Raw genomic sequence first — 15604 nt, 5'->3', positions numbered from 1 at the left:
TTGGAATTCTCCAAGTCCTAAGCACATGTTTATCACATTACTCTGTGTTTACATCTATCATTACATCTGTTAGTACTTGTTATTTTAGCATGTCACCACCCAGCCAGCATTTTTGATACATGTATTTCCATCACTAAAATATAGTTTTCATCACTATTACTTCAACTCTTTTGAGGCAGGGGTGCTTTTAAATTCACAAACATACTGGAGAAAATGAAATTTGCTGCTTATACTTTGCAGAATTGACTGATTCATAGTCTTCCATATAACTGTGAGGGTGAGTCAAAAATTATCTGCACTCTGGCTGTAGAATTTATTTTAACCAACTTTTAGAAAAGATAAATACATCGTTTTTTTACATAATCTCCTTGCTTTTCAACACATTTTATCTGTCAACAAACTTTCATACTCCCTTATTAAAAAATGTTTTAAGCTGAGCTGTGAGCCACAAATGCATCGCTGTTTTCACTTCACCAGAGGTGACTCTTCATCCTTATAGGGCTGCTTTCTGGGTACCAAACAGATGAAAGTCTGATGGACAAGATCAGGACTATAGGGAGGATGCTTGAATAACTCAAAATGCAGTTTTTTTCGAATGTCAACAGTGAGGGCAGAGGTGTGTGGATGTGCAGTCATGCAGATCACAAGGCCCTTGTGTAGTAGTCCTCTGTATTTACTTCCTAGTTTAGGCTTCAGATCTTCAGTGACCATCTCAGTGTAATGAGCACCGTTGGTTGCGGAACCTTTTTCCTGATAGTGTTTCAATGCTGGTTCTTGAGAATCCTAGAAAAGTGTAAGCATCAATTCTCCAGCTGGTGCCTAACTTTTGGACTTTTTCTTGATGGGCAATTGAGGATGTTTCCATTCCATACTCTGGAAATGGCATTTAGCAGTTACGTTTCCATTTACTCTGAAGCTTATTGTGATGAATCCATGTCTTGTCACCAGTAATGATTTTTTAAAAGAAACTTTTACCTTCCTTTGACTCCTGGTCTAAATTTTGTTTGCAGATGTCCCAATGCTTCTATCTATTTATGCTCTTCTGCGAGTTGTTTCAGTAATTACCTCACACAAACTTTTTGAAACCCAAGTCTGTCATGGATTATTTCATAGGCAGATCCATGGCTGATTTGTAAATGATTTGCCACATAATCCACTCACTGGTGTATTAGAATCATTTCATGTGCATTCTCAATGTTGTCGTTAGCCATAAACGTGAACCAGTGTCTTAATATAACTGGAGTGCAAATAATTTTTTATTCATCCTCGTAATTCATAATTACTCTTGTTTCTTGCTATTGGGGCTAGTCTTTTAAATTTTGTTACATAAAAGTGTGTCCCAGAAGTTTATGCCTTTTGCTCTATTAATTGTCCTCTAGTTGATTCTGACTCACAGCGACCTTGTATAGTGTTTGCAGGGAGCAGCCGGTTGGTTTGAACCATTTACCTTGTGGTTAGTAGTCCAGTGCTTATCCTACAGCACTACACTAGGACTCCTTATCTCTTTAAGAGATGTCAATTTTAGAACTAGAAATATTTCTTATTGCTTATCCTGCTTTTATAGTTTCCAAAAATATTTGTCTGAGGGCAACCTTGTTTGAAGGTCTTCCTCTTTTATGCTGACCCTCCACTTTCTGAAGCGTGATTTCCTTTTCCAGGGACTGTTCCGTCCTGATAATATGTCTGAAGTGTGAGAGACAAAGCCTTGCCATTCTCAGCTTAGGAAGCATCCTGGCTGTACTTTTTCCAATACAAATTTGTTCTTTTGGCAGTCCGTGGCACTTTCAATATTCTTCAACACCTTAACTCAACTGCATCAACTCTTCATGATCTTCCTAATTCACTGTATAACTTTCACATGTATATGAGGTGATTGGAAATATCATGACTTGGGTCAGGGGCACCTTAGTCCTCAAACTGACATCTTTGCTCTTGAACACAATAAAGAGGTATTGTGTAATAGATCTGCCTAATGCAATACATCCTTTGATTTTGGGAGTATTGCTTTCATGAGCGTTGATGATGGATCCAAGCAAAATGAAGTTTTTGACAATTTCAGTCTTTTGTCTGTTTATATGGATGTTGTTTATTGGTCCAGTGGTGAGGATTTTTGTCTTCTTTACACTGAGGTGTAACCCATACTGAAGGCTGTGGTCTCTGATCGTCATCTTCATTTTCAGCAAGCAAGATTGTATTATGTGCATACCTCAGGTTGCCAGTAAGTCTTCCTTGAATCTCATGACACATTTGTCACATAATCCAGCTTCTCAGATAATTTGCTCAGCATGCAGATTGAATAGGTATGGTGAAAGGATGCAACCTGGGTGTCCACCTTCCTTGATTCTAAACCATTCAGTATCCCCTTGTTCTGTTCTAACAACAGGATTTTTTGATCCAGCTCTGTTGCTAATTCTGTGACCTTTGCAAAATCCTGTAATTGTCTTAGTGTTCGTGCTTCAGGAAAATAGACGGTGTCAATGGCTTTCCAAATGTGTAGTCGTCTCATGCTGCTGCAGGCCATGAGTTGTTGTAGTTGTTACTAAGTGCCATTGAGTCAGTTCTGACTCATAGTGACTGTGTATAGGATTTCTGAGGAGCAGCTAGTAGATTGAAACCACCAACCCTGAGGTTCTAACTGACCTTAGAGTTGAGTTGTTATCTTACAGCTGCACTGCAGGACTCCATAGGTCATGAGAGTAGGTCTGAAATGATGGGACTTCATCACCTCCCTTCAGCCAGAGTTCTATCTCTGTTTGATTTAAAGCTTGGAACTTCTAGATACAAAATGCTTTGAAGGAAGATTCTGGGACTCTTAATAGTCTGTTTTTGAATGCTGTTTTTCTAGTTAAAGCATGACAAATTGGTATAAATTTAAAATACATGAGAGTTTTACTAGGAACTGCAGCCCCCATTAAAAAAGGTCAGTGGTTAGAAGGAATTGTGGGACACTGTAGTGTTCAGAGCATGCTTGACAAATGTGCATTTATTGATAATGATGATGACACAAGAATTGTGACAGTAGCGAGATATTTTGGGTATACGCCTGTTCCTTTTCACTGTAGTGCATTTTTATATTTGTCATATTTTGCCAAACAATAAATAAAGACAGCATTAATATTCATGAGAGGCTGCAGGAGGAAAATGTTGAGTTTATTTTTCTCTCAGCGACGCAAACCACTGAAGAGAAGATGCTGTAAACGCATAGTTAGAGAATAGAATGGTAACAACAGTAATAATGATCTATCTGCGTCTCCAGGGTACATTCAAACAACACAGGCTTGGCTAAGCTCATTTATGAAAGCGAAACGCATTGTATGGCTTCATAGTTCACCTTTATGTGCCTTGATTTGACCCCTAGAGCATATGGGAGCCCATCCTAATTTCCCATTGCACAGCAGAAACTTGAACTTTTGTTGAGAACCAAAAGGGTTTTTCGATACTGTAAAATGAATTATACTTAGCTACCTTAAGGTCAGCGGTTCGAAACTACCAGGTGCTCCGCAGGAGAAAAATGAGGCTTTCTACTCCTGTAAAGATTTACACCCTCGGAAACCCTATACAAGGTCGCTATGGGTCGGAACTGACTTGATGGCACATAACAACAACAACAACCAGTGTTTATAAGGAGCTCTGGTAGCGTAGTGGTTACGAGTCGGGCTGCCAACCTCAAGGTCAGCAGTTTGAAACTACCAGTGGTTTTGCAGGAGAAAGATGAGGCATTCTGCTCCCATAAAGATTTGCAGCCTCGGAAACCCTTTGCAGGGTCACTGTGAGTCGGAACCGACTCCACGTACTTAACAACAACAATAACAACTACCAGTGTTTATATGGAGTCCTGGTGTGTTGCTGTAGGATAAGCACTGGACTGCAAGGTTGGTTTGAACCACAAGTTTGGCAGTTCAAACTCACCAGCTGCTGCTTGGAAACCCTATACAATGTTGCTATGAGTCAGAACCAACTGGGGGCCACTGATGTGCCACTGTAGGATAAACACTGGACTGCTAAATGCATAGCCGGTGGTTCAAACCCACCAGCTCCTCCCTGGAAACCCTCTGCAGGGTTGGTGTGAGTTGGAATTGACTCGATGTCACTTAGCAACAACAACAATTAGAATTTATGTTCCCTTACTATCTTGCACTTTCCTTGAAGACAAAGAATCTGCATTGCCCATAGTGTTCAGCACAGTATTTTGGCCATGTTGTTGTTAAGTGCTGTCGAGTACGTTTCAACCCAGAGCAACCCTGCAGAGGGTTTCTGAGGAGTGAATGGTGAGCTTGAACCACTGACTTTGTGGTTCAAACCAATTTTGTAGTCCAGTGCATTAACCCACAGTACCACACTAGGATTACTAGTTGGAACTTAATACATGCTTGTCTTACAGAAAACTTAAGGGAAGTGTAGACCAAAACTGCATGCTAAGGCATAACAGCATCTCTACAGAGCTCATGTGGATTTTCTGGACCTGGTCTAGCAGTCCTGTGTAGGCTGAGGTCAGTCGCAATGGTCCTTTGCACTGCCTAGAGTCGACTTACAAGGCAACTAATGAATTGTAGGCATGAGAGCGTTCAATCCAAGTAAAGAAAACAACTGGACTTCCCTTCAGTTTGTATGCACAGTCTGCTGATCACATCCCTTCAATGGAAGTCCCACCTCCCAAGTTCTCTCAAGTTTATTCTAATTTGCAGTTAATGTTGATAAACATTCAAAACAGACAAAGAATACTGGGTTTTGAGTATGAATCTTAGATTCAAGTCCTTGTATGGCTACTTGATCTCTGTATGATAATGAGTATACACCCAGACTGCCTGGGTTTCAACCCTGACTCTATTCTTTTCTAGCTGTCTGATCCTGGAAATTATTTAATCTTTCTGTGTATCAATTTCTCCATATGGTAAGTGGGGATGACATTAATATTTGCCTCTTAGGGTTCTTATAAAGATTTAATAAATATATGAAAGTAGACTTCTTACCTGGCTTATTATATATTCTAAGTAAGTATTTATTGGGTAAGGAGCTCTGGTAGCGTAGTGGTTACGAATCGGGCTGCGAACCTTAAGGTCAGCGGTTCGAAACCACCAGCTGCTCCGTGGGAGAAAGATGAGGCTTTCTACTCCTGTAAAGATTTACACCCTCAGAAACCCTGTACAGGGTCGCTATGGGTCGGAACCAACTCGACGGCACTTAACAACAACAACAACATTTATTGGGTAAGCTTCAATACTTCATCTGTAATATCAGAATGTAATACTTACCTTTAAGGATTATGGGAGGCTTTGAAATAGCATTTTTGAAAGTATCAAAAATGTTCAATACATTGGAGCTCTTGTTTTTATAACATGATCATTATAAATTCTTATCTCAGTTACATGAAAAGAGTTGGAATAAGTCTACTGTTCTACATACACAGCAATTTGTCATCCCAAATGAGGGGCACATGGGTGGTCTCGTCACTCACCGCTTCTCGTTGTACAAATATTACACCATGAAATGTTCCTCTTAGAGAAGAGAATTTGATAGAGTTACTAAACATCAGCTTGTTGGTATTTTGCTATTGAAGTAGATTTATAGATTGAGAATCTAGGGTTTGGTTGTGGGCAGATGACAGAATTTGTAAATTATTTTGCCTTTCTGGCTTTCATATTACTCTTAAATAAAATGGGGAGAACAGCAATGCCCTCATGGCTCTAGGATGAGAACCAAAGGTTCTGCTTGCACAGTACCTACCACACACTAGTTACTCTCTTCTCTTTATCTATAAAGTAAAAGCTGTCCACTAGTGTCCTCTGTAAGGCCATTTTCAATTCCAGAATTCAGTCTCAACATATTATAAAGTTCAGTGTACTCTATGCTTTGGATTCTACATGGAATTTTTGCATCTTTACCCTCATGTCACCAGGGGAATTTTAGTAAAAAAACAAAACAAAAAACCCCACAAAAGTATTTTTAAAAGGTCTGGTAGCGTAGTGGTTACGAATCGGGCTGCGAACCTTAAGGTCAGCAGTTCGAAACTACCAGCTGCTCCGCGGGAGAAAGATGAGGCTTTCTACTCCCGTAAGGATTTACACCCTCGGAAACCCTGTACAGGGTCGCTATGGGTCGGAACCGACTCGACGGCACTTAACAACAACAACAACAATTGTATATTAAGTGATAGTTTACATGGGAAAGATTGGTTTTACATTCATTGTTTCATTGCAATGATTGCAATCCCCGCTGTGTTTCATCATTCAACAGCATTTGCTTCTATTCTCTCTGTTTTGTTTTGTTTTTAGGGGCAGTGTACACAAAAACACTCAGGAACATATAATTTTTTAACAACCAAAGGGCACATTCTGCAAGCCTGCCTCCTGGCCACCAGCTCTCAGTCTTTATGTTTCCATGAGTCTAGAGTCCTCAGCTGCTCTATCTCTCCATGCCATCAACTCTGCCCCCATCTCTGGTGTCACTACTCTCTGGATAGAGTCCCACATTCTGCTCTTACTCTTCTCCCTTGGTGATCCTAGGGTCCTGTGTTCCTGCAGTGTAAGGTTAACTACTCCTCTCTTTATGTTACAAAACTTCTACATTTACAGTTGTGACAATTGCAATTAGTCATGATAACAGTGATTCACTATTGAATCATAAGAATCTTATCCCCATCTCTTTTCACCAGACCCATCTAGATAAGATGAAAACTATTCAATGGTAATTCTACCTTCCCCCACACACTCTGAAATTAAACTCCCTCTTGAAAACTTATAAGCCAGTCACTTTGTGCCTTTATGTTGTTGTTGTTGTTAAGTGCCATTAAGTTGATTCCAACCCATAGTGACCCTGTATAGGGTTTTCAAGGAGCAGCTGGTGAGCTTGAACCACATACCTTACAGTACAAATGACTTTGAAGCCTGACACATTAGCCCACAGTGTCACACCAGGACTCCTTTTTCCTCTATAGCCTCCCATTTTAGGTAGCCAATGTCTAAGTTGCCCATCCCTATCAACCTTGCATACAGAGGGGATAGGATGAAGACTCCTTCCCTCTCACTTGGCATTTTGAGCTATTTTATCCTTAAGTATAGGCCAAGTTCATAAAAAATGTAGCAATTTAAACATGTTTCCTTTCTTAAATTTTTTTATTGCCTTTTAGTCAAGTTGTGATCATTAAGCCATCAAAGCTAGGTCACATGAGTACTATCTGCAAGTTTGGGCATTCTTGTGCATATCCCCTCACTTCATGTCAGCTGAACACTTCACTTTCAGCTCTAGCTCTCCATGGCAATGTCTTTATTCATTGGGCTCAGGAATCCCCAGGCTCAGCATACTTGGGACCAGCCAGCCCTTTATTTTATCTCTTTCATCCCCAGGTTGACAAGGCTCTATGGAACATGGTTGAACTCAGCCCATATCTTTATTGCTGCCTTTCCCCCACCTCTACTCACCAGTAGACCAACATGGTCACCAGTAAGCTTACATGGCTGCTTGTGTGATCCCTTTGAGTTTCAGTCTTGGAGAAGGGTTGTCCTGAAGGGACTTGATTGCTTGCCTTGATGGCTCTCCAGTGAACAGCTTGCTTGTCCTTGTAGTAGCCAATAAAACTGCCCTTTTTTTTTTTTATTTTTCCTGTTGGTCTTTCTTTCAAGAAGTATCTTTTGTTCCTCTAGCTGCTCCAGACTGGTCTGCTAACACCACAGTATTTCAATACTATTGAATATTATCATTTTTGTTCTCACAATTAGTTAAAACAGATTTTCCTGGACTATGGAGAAAAGGGCAGGTATTTGAACCATGTACATAATGATTGTTTGCCAAACTTCAAATTCACTGACTAGTCATGGCCAGACGTTTTGAGTTCATCCAAGGATTTAGGAAAATTAATTCAATGATATGGATATATTTCCTATTGATGAGAATTTTGGGAAAATAGAATATGAAAGCATAAATGTGGTTCAGAGAGAACTCTTTTAAGCCAAAACATTATGAAAAGTGTTGTGGTAATACATTCTGAAATTCCAAAAGGTACCTTACTTGGCCACTGAGGAAAAGAAAACACCGAAAGAATGAGAGCTCCATCTATCTCCTAGCTCTTCAAGGACAGAGGTAGGATTAGAATGCAAATAGCACTGTTTATTCAGACTTAAATAAAACAACATGTAACCTATAATGTGCATTTAAAAAATAATCCTAGCATTAGATTATCTGTTAAAGTGTCCTTTTCCTCTCATTTTCAATAATCCATTCCTGTTTAACTATTCACCACCACCATTATTTGTCATCAAGCCAATTTAGAGTCATGGCATCCCATATACATCAGAGTAGAACTGCACTCCATCGGGGTTTCAGTGGCTGATTATTTTGGAAGTAGATTGCCAGGTGTTTCTTGAAGGCACCACTGGATGGACTGGAACTTGCAATCTTTCAGTGAGTAGTCAATTGTGTTAACCATTTAAACCACCCAAGGAGGAGCTCTGGTAGCGTAGTGGTTACGAATTGGGCTGTGAACCTTAAGGTCAGTGGTTCGAAACTACCAGCCGCTCCGCGGGAGAAAGATGAGGCTTTCTACTCCCGTAAAGATTTACACCCTCGGAATCCCTGTACAGGGTCGCTATGGGTTGGAACCGACTCAACGGCACTTAACAACAACAACAAAAGAAAGGAGGGAGTCCTGGTGTGGCACTGTGTGTTAATGCACTGGACCGCAAGGTCAGTTTGAACTGCAAAGTGGGCGGTTCAAGTTCACCAGCCGCTCCTCAGAAACCCTGTACAGGGTCACTATGGATCAGAACCAACTCAATGACACTTAACAACAACAACAATATAAGAAAGGATCTCTTGTAGTGCAGTGGTTAAGGACTTGCCTGCGAATCAAAAGGTTGGCAGTTCAAACTCACCAGCTATTCTTTGGAAGAAAGATGTGGCAGCCTGTTTCTATAAAGATTGCAGCTTTGGAAACCCTGTAAATCGGTTCTACTCTGTCCTTTGTTGTTGTTACTGTCAGGTACTATCGAGTCAAACTAATTTGACCCTATGCCTGATAAAATGAAACAATGTCTGGCTCTGAACCATCATCACAGTTGTTCTTACATTTGAGATCATTGTTGCTGCCACTGAATCAACTCTTCACGTTGGGATATTTCTCTTTTTCTCTGAACCTCCACTCTACCAACCATAATGGCCTTCCTCAGGAACTGTTTCCTCCTGATTACATGTCCAAAGAATGATAGATGATATCTTGTCATGGTGGCTTCTAAGGAGCATTTTGACTTCTTCCAATGCAGATTTGTTTGTTCTTCTGGCAGTCCATGGTACTTTCAATATTGTTCTCTAACACCTTAATTCAAATGCACCTATTCTCCTACCATCTTCCTTATTCACAGTACAACTTTCACATGTATATGAAGCAATTGAAAATGCATGGCTTGGGTCAAGCCAAACTTAATGCTCAAACTGATATCTTTGCTTTTTAGTACATTAAAGAGGTCTTGTGCAGCAGATTTGCCTAATGTAATATGCCATTTGATTTCTTGACTGCTGCTTCCATGCGTGTTGATTGTGGATCCCAGAGAAATGAAGTCTTTGACAATTTCCATCTTTTCGCCATTTATCATGAAATCCTTTATTTGTCCAATGTGAGGATCTTCATTTTCTTTACATCGAGATGTATTCCATACTGAAAGTTGTAGTCTTCATTAGTAAGTATTTCATGTCCTCTTCATTTCCAGCAAGCAAGGTTGTAACATCTGCATATCACAGGTTGTTAACTCTTCCTCCAATCCTGATGCCACAATTTTCTTCTTATAATCCATATAATTGGATGGTTTGCTCAGCACACAGATTGACTATATATGGTGAAAGAATACAATGATGGTGCACACTTTCCTGATTTTAAATAATCCTGTGTCTCCTTATTTTGTTGTAACAGCTGCCTCTTGGTCTACTCATGCACACAATTAAGTGTTCTATTGTACCCCTTCTTTACAATGTTATCTGTAACTTGTCATGATCCACACAGTTGAAAGACTTTGTGTTGTCAGCACAGCACAAGTAAACATCTTTCTAATATTCTCTGCTTTCAACCAAGATCCATCTGACCCCAGAAATGACACTCCTAATTGCAGATAGATCTGCTTCTGAATCAGGTTTGAATTTCTGGAGTTCCCTGTAGATGTACTGTTGCAACCGTTTTTGAGTTAGCTTCTGGAAAAAATTACTTGCATGCAATATTAATATTATTTAATAATTTCCACACTCCATTAGGTCACCGCTCTATGGAATAGTCACAAATATGGATCTCTTCCAATCGGCTGTCCATGTAGTTGTCTTCCAAATTTCTTGGCCAAGATGAATGAACACTTCCAGTGCTGTATCAGTTTGCTAAAATTTTTCTATTTGTATTCTGTCAATTCAGAAATTGAAAGAATACAAATTGAAATCTTTTAGCAAATGCCTCTAACCAATGCCTTCAGTGCAGCTTGGACTTCTTCCTTCAGTAATATTGGTTCTTGATCATATTTTACTTCTTGAAATGGCTGAACATCTGTTTGATACAGTGACTTTGTGTATTCTTTCCATCTTTTTTTAATGCTTTCTGTATCATTCAATATTTTGCCCATAGACTTGTTCAATATTGTAACCAAAGACTTGAATTTTTGCTGCAGTTCTTTTGGCTTGAGAAATGCTGAGTTTGTCCTTCCCTTTTTGTTTTCTAACTCCAGGTCTTTGCACATTTCATTGTAATACTTGACTTTGTCCTCTTGAGTTGCTCTTTGAAATTTTCTGTTCATTTCTTCCTCATTTCTTCCAGTCATTAGCTTTACCCTCATGAGCAAGTTTCAGAGTCTCTTTTGACAGCCATCTTGGTCTTTTCTTTCTCTTCTGTCTTTTAATGACCTTTTGATTTATTGCTGTATGATGTTCTTAATGTCATGCAATAACTCTTGTGGTCTTCAGTCTTTAATGTCTAATGCATCAAATCTGTTCCTGAGATGTCCTCTGCATTCAGGTGGGATATATTTAAGGCTATATTTTGGCTCTGGAGACGTGTTTTAATCTTCTTCAGCTTCAACATGAACTTGCATATGAGCAACTGTTGATCTGTTTCACAGTGGTATTATCCCTTGGCCTTGTTGTGACTGATGATATTTAACTTCTCCTATGTCTCTGGTAGCGTAGTGGTTACGAATCGGGCTGCGAACCTTAAGGTCAGCGGTTCGAAACTACCAGCCGCTCCGCAGGAGAAAGATGAGGCTTTCTACTCCCGTAAAGATTTACACCCTCGGAAACCCTATACAGAGTCGCTATGGGTCGGAACCGACTCGATGGCACATAACAACAACAACATGTCTCTAACCAATGATGTAGTCAATTTGATTCCTGTGTTTTCACTCTGGTGAGGCCCATGTGTGTAGTCATCATTTATGTTGTTGAAAAAAGGTATTTGAAATGAAGAATTCATTTTTCTTGCAAAATTCAATCATGCAATCTCTAGTGTCATTTCTATCAATAACAACCTATTTTCCTATGACTATCCTTCCTTTTTTGTTTCCAACTTCCAAATTCCAGACACTGTAACTATCAATGCATCTTGATTGTATATTTTATTAATTTCAGACTGAAAAATTTGGTAGAATTCTTCAATTTGTTGTTGTTATGTAAATTTGAATAATAGTGGTATTAACTAGCCTTCCTTATAGGCTTATAGATACTATTCTATCACATTATACTTCAAAATAGATATTGAATTACATATATATATATATAATGAATGCACCTCCATTCCTCTTGAATTTGTCACTTCAGACAGTAAACCATATGATTGTTAGAGTCACCAGTACATTTCAGCTCACTAATGCCTGGAATATTTGATCGTCATATATTCCATTTTATTTTCAACAACTTTTAATATGACAAGATTCATTCTTTCTACAGTCTATGTTCTATTTATTAATTAATGTTTGTAGCTGTTTCTTCTCAATTTGGGTTGTGCCTCATCAGCAAATGTGAGTCCGAAAGCTTTGCTCCATTTACATCATTATGGTCAATCTTACTTTGAGTAGGTAGCTCTTTCCCAGTCATAGTTTTAGTGTCTTTCAACCCAAGGGACTCATCTTTTGGCACTATATCTGACAGTGCTCTGTTGCTAATCTTACTGTTTATATTTTCCAGCACTCTATCTGCTAATGTCCTGCTGCTATTCATAAGGTTTTCAGTGGCTAACCCTTCAGAGTGGTTTGCCTCTCCTTCTTCCTCCTCTGTCTTAGTCTGGAATCACCATTGAAGTCTGTCTATCATGAGTGACTCTGCTGGTATTTAAAATACTGATGGACTATCTTCCAGCGTTACAGCAACACACATGCTACAATAGTTTGGCAAACTAGCAGAAGAGCAGTATCTATAGACTCAATATGAGTCAGGTTCAACTCAATAGCAACAGGTTTGGGCTTTTTTGGTTCAGGCACTATCATTTTGGTTTTTTTATGTGAAAAGTTGAAATTTATTGATTCAATACTATTGCCAAAAAACTTAAGCTAAGCAAACAGCTTTATTTACATCTAATGCTCTTTTTAACTCCTGCTCAAATGCCAGATCGTTCACCACTGTACCATTGCTCCTTTCTGTGAACTTCATGAACTTTGCCTCTTCGTTGAATTTGGCTCTTCTGAACTTCTCCCTGCGTTTCACTCTGGGATTGCCATCTATCTTCTTTCTCTTCTCACTCTGGGATTGCGATCTATCTTCTTTCTCTTCTTGTATGTGTAAATCCTCGATTTTCAGCAATCTGATAGGTAATGGCTCTCTTTGCCTTTTGATATTCAAGAGCCTGCTCTTAATGATACTTTCTTCTTTCTTTCTTTTCAATGTAATTTCAAAGTAAACTATATAAGTTTACTATTTCTTTGTAGTATTATAGCACACCTTCTTCATAAAAATTGGAATCATCAGAAATATATGTATTAGCAGAGACAACAGCAGAAGTCTCTAAAACAGACTTTGACTTGGCCTTGTTGGATTTTACTTTTAGATCCAGTTCTTTTTTTCCAGTGCCATTCTTAAACATGAGTAGATGATGAATTTTGGAGGACAGCTTCTGATCCACAACTGACAGCTTGTTGATCAAATTTTTGTAGGTAACAGGCCTTTCTATGACAGGATGTTCATATGCATGGACTCTCCCAGCTTTCAGGATCAAATAAACACTAATGTTGGAACAGTAATTCAAGTAGAGGTTGTACTTCATCCTCAGGTATTGATTTCCTTTCCCTGAAGGTATGATTCCTTGCTCCACCAACTATAACAATGGCTCCAGCTCATCCTTCACCTCTGTCAACCTGAATTTCAAGTCTTCTATCAACTCCAAGAGTTCTGATGATTCCTTACGTATCGTCTTCAGCTTCTCTTTCACCAAAACATTCGTCAAATCCTTCACAGCCTGTGTCCTGACCTCATCTACCTGGGACATTGGTTTTGCTAAGGCCTCCACCCAGGTAACTCCTAAATCATCCTCTTCAAGGACATGGGCTAGACACCACTGGGTGAGCTGTGCCTCCTTCTCTCTTTCTTCCTCTTCTACTTCTTTCTGATTCTGCCGGTCTTGGGACTGGGGTCGATACGTGTCATAGTAAAGCACAGAATGCAAAAAGGTAACATGTAAGGGACCCTAGAAATTATAGTCCATTCCCTGGATATCACAAAGAATATGACTGGAAACAAGAGAAGGTACAGTATAGCTGTCACATGATCAGATCTCTGTGTAGGTGGCTGCCTCCTACACAGTATAAAATTAGTGTCCCTGTATTCATGCTTTTTTTTGGAACTTGGCTTTGTTTATCCCTAGCTACAATAGGGTTCTTTATGTTTTATTTTTTTCCCTTACCTAGGTGATTCTTATTCTAGGCTCATTCTGATGCCAAATGTATTCCAAGGCCAACATTCCAAGACCAGTATTCACATTGAGAGGAAATACTGCAGACCTAAAGTGCAATTTGATTTATGTGGTAGAACCAAGCCTTGGAGAGACAGAGACAGATGTGAAAAAAAGAGAAGAAAATGCTGAAAAATAGATTTTAAAAATCAGTCTGTGACCCAAAGTGTCACTTGCCTCATGAGTGCGTGGATCACAAGGCTATTTTAGTTCTGCTTGATTAAACAAATTCATTGAACTTACCTGAATGAAGGCAGGCAGTACTATCTTAAAGTCCTTGCAGAAACAGGATCACACAGGCGTATGTCTCTTTCACTCTTTCTTAACTGTGTATCCTTAGGCAAATCACTTAATCTCTCTGGAACTATAAACCCATCTTTAAAATGAAAATAAAAATAGTATCTAATTTCCAGCCTTGATGTGACAATGATAAATAGTCTGTATGAAGACCAACACAACTCAAGGACTAGCACAGATTCAAAAAGCAACACTGTTATTGTTGGTTGGTACTGTCACGTCAGTTTCAACTGGCAGTGAGCTCATGTACAACACAACTAAACTGCCCGGTCCTGCGTCATCCTCATAACTGATGCTATTTTTGAGTCCATTGTTGCAGCCACTGTGTCAACCCATCTCATTGAGAGTCTGACTTAATATTTTGTTGTTGTTGTTTGCCACTAAGTCAGTTGCAATTTATTGTAACCACGTATAAAGATTTAGGGTTCCCAAGAGCAGCTGATGGGTTTGAACTGCCGACCTTTCAGTCACCAGTCCAATGTTCATACTGCAGCACCACATCAGGGCTCTACTTAATACTTATTGTTGTTAAGTGACGTCAAGTTGATTCCTACCCACAGCGACCCTGTATAGGGTTTCCAAGGAGTGACTGGTAAGCTTGAACTGCTGACTTTGCTATTCAAATGACTTTGAAGTCTGGCACATTAACCCAAAGTGCCACACCAGGACTTCACTTAAACTTAATACTTGTTGTTCTTGTTGTTATATGCCTTGGAGTCAGTTCCAATTCATAGCAACCCTGTACAGGATTTCTGAGGCTGTAAATTTTTTATGGAAGCAGAAAGCCTCATCTTTCTCCTGAGGAGCAGCTGGTAGTTTCGAACTGCTGACCTTGCAGTTCACAGCCCAGTTCGTAACCACTACGTTACCAGAGGTGTTATTATTATTATAAAAAGATTTGTTGGCACAGTGGTTAAGTGATCAGCTCCTAACTGAAAGTTCCGTGGTTCCAACCCTCTCAGCAGCTGCATGGGAGTAGAGGTCTGTAGATTAGAGTCTAGGGAATTTTCTAGGGTAGTTCTATGCCATATAGGGGTGCAATGAGACAGAATCCATGTCGGCACACAACAACAACATTATTATAATAAAATATGGACTTATGCATGTGGAAATAATAACACATTCCTGTCTAATTATTGGGTTTTACTGTCTACAATTGCTTTATGGTTTTAAACAGCAGCATAGGTATAGGACCCTTAAAGCTGAGCTATTACTAATCCAAATTTTTCTTCCATTTGTTCCTTAGTGTTCTGTATAATGTTTTATAGACCCTGTTCAAGTTCAATCAAGTAAGGCTTCAGTTAATAATGTATAGTTGGCATGTGATGAATAAGAATTCACAGGGCATATGAGTATATATGCAAACTGTAGGGGACAGGTGTAAAAGTTTGTTAAATCTTCAAATATATA

At 39.3% G+C, this 15604-nt stretch overlaps 1 pseudogene; it reads right to left on the bottom strand.

Annotated features, from left to right (window-relative positions):
* Positions 1 to 12517: 12517 nt before the first annotated feature.
* Positions 12518 to 15604, bottom strand: part of LOC102821317 — a 57681-nt pseudogene continuing 54594 nt past the window's right edge.

Source organism: Chrysochloris asiatica, unplaced genomic scaffold, assembly GCF_000296735.1.
Source record: "Chrysochloris asiatica unplaced genomic scaffold, ChrAsi1.0 scaffold00004, whole genome shotgun sequence".
Lineage (NCBI taxonomy): Eukaryota > Metazoa > Chordata > Mammalia > Afrosoricida > Chrysochloridae > Chrysochloris > Chrysochloris asiatica.
This window is presented reverse-complemented; position numbering and strand designations above follow the sequence as displayed.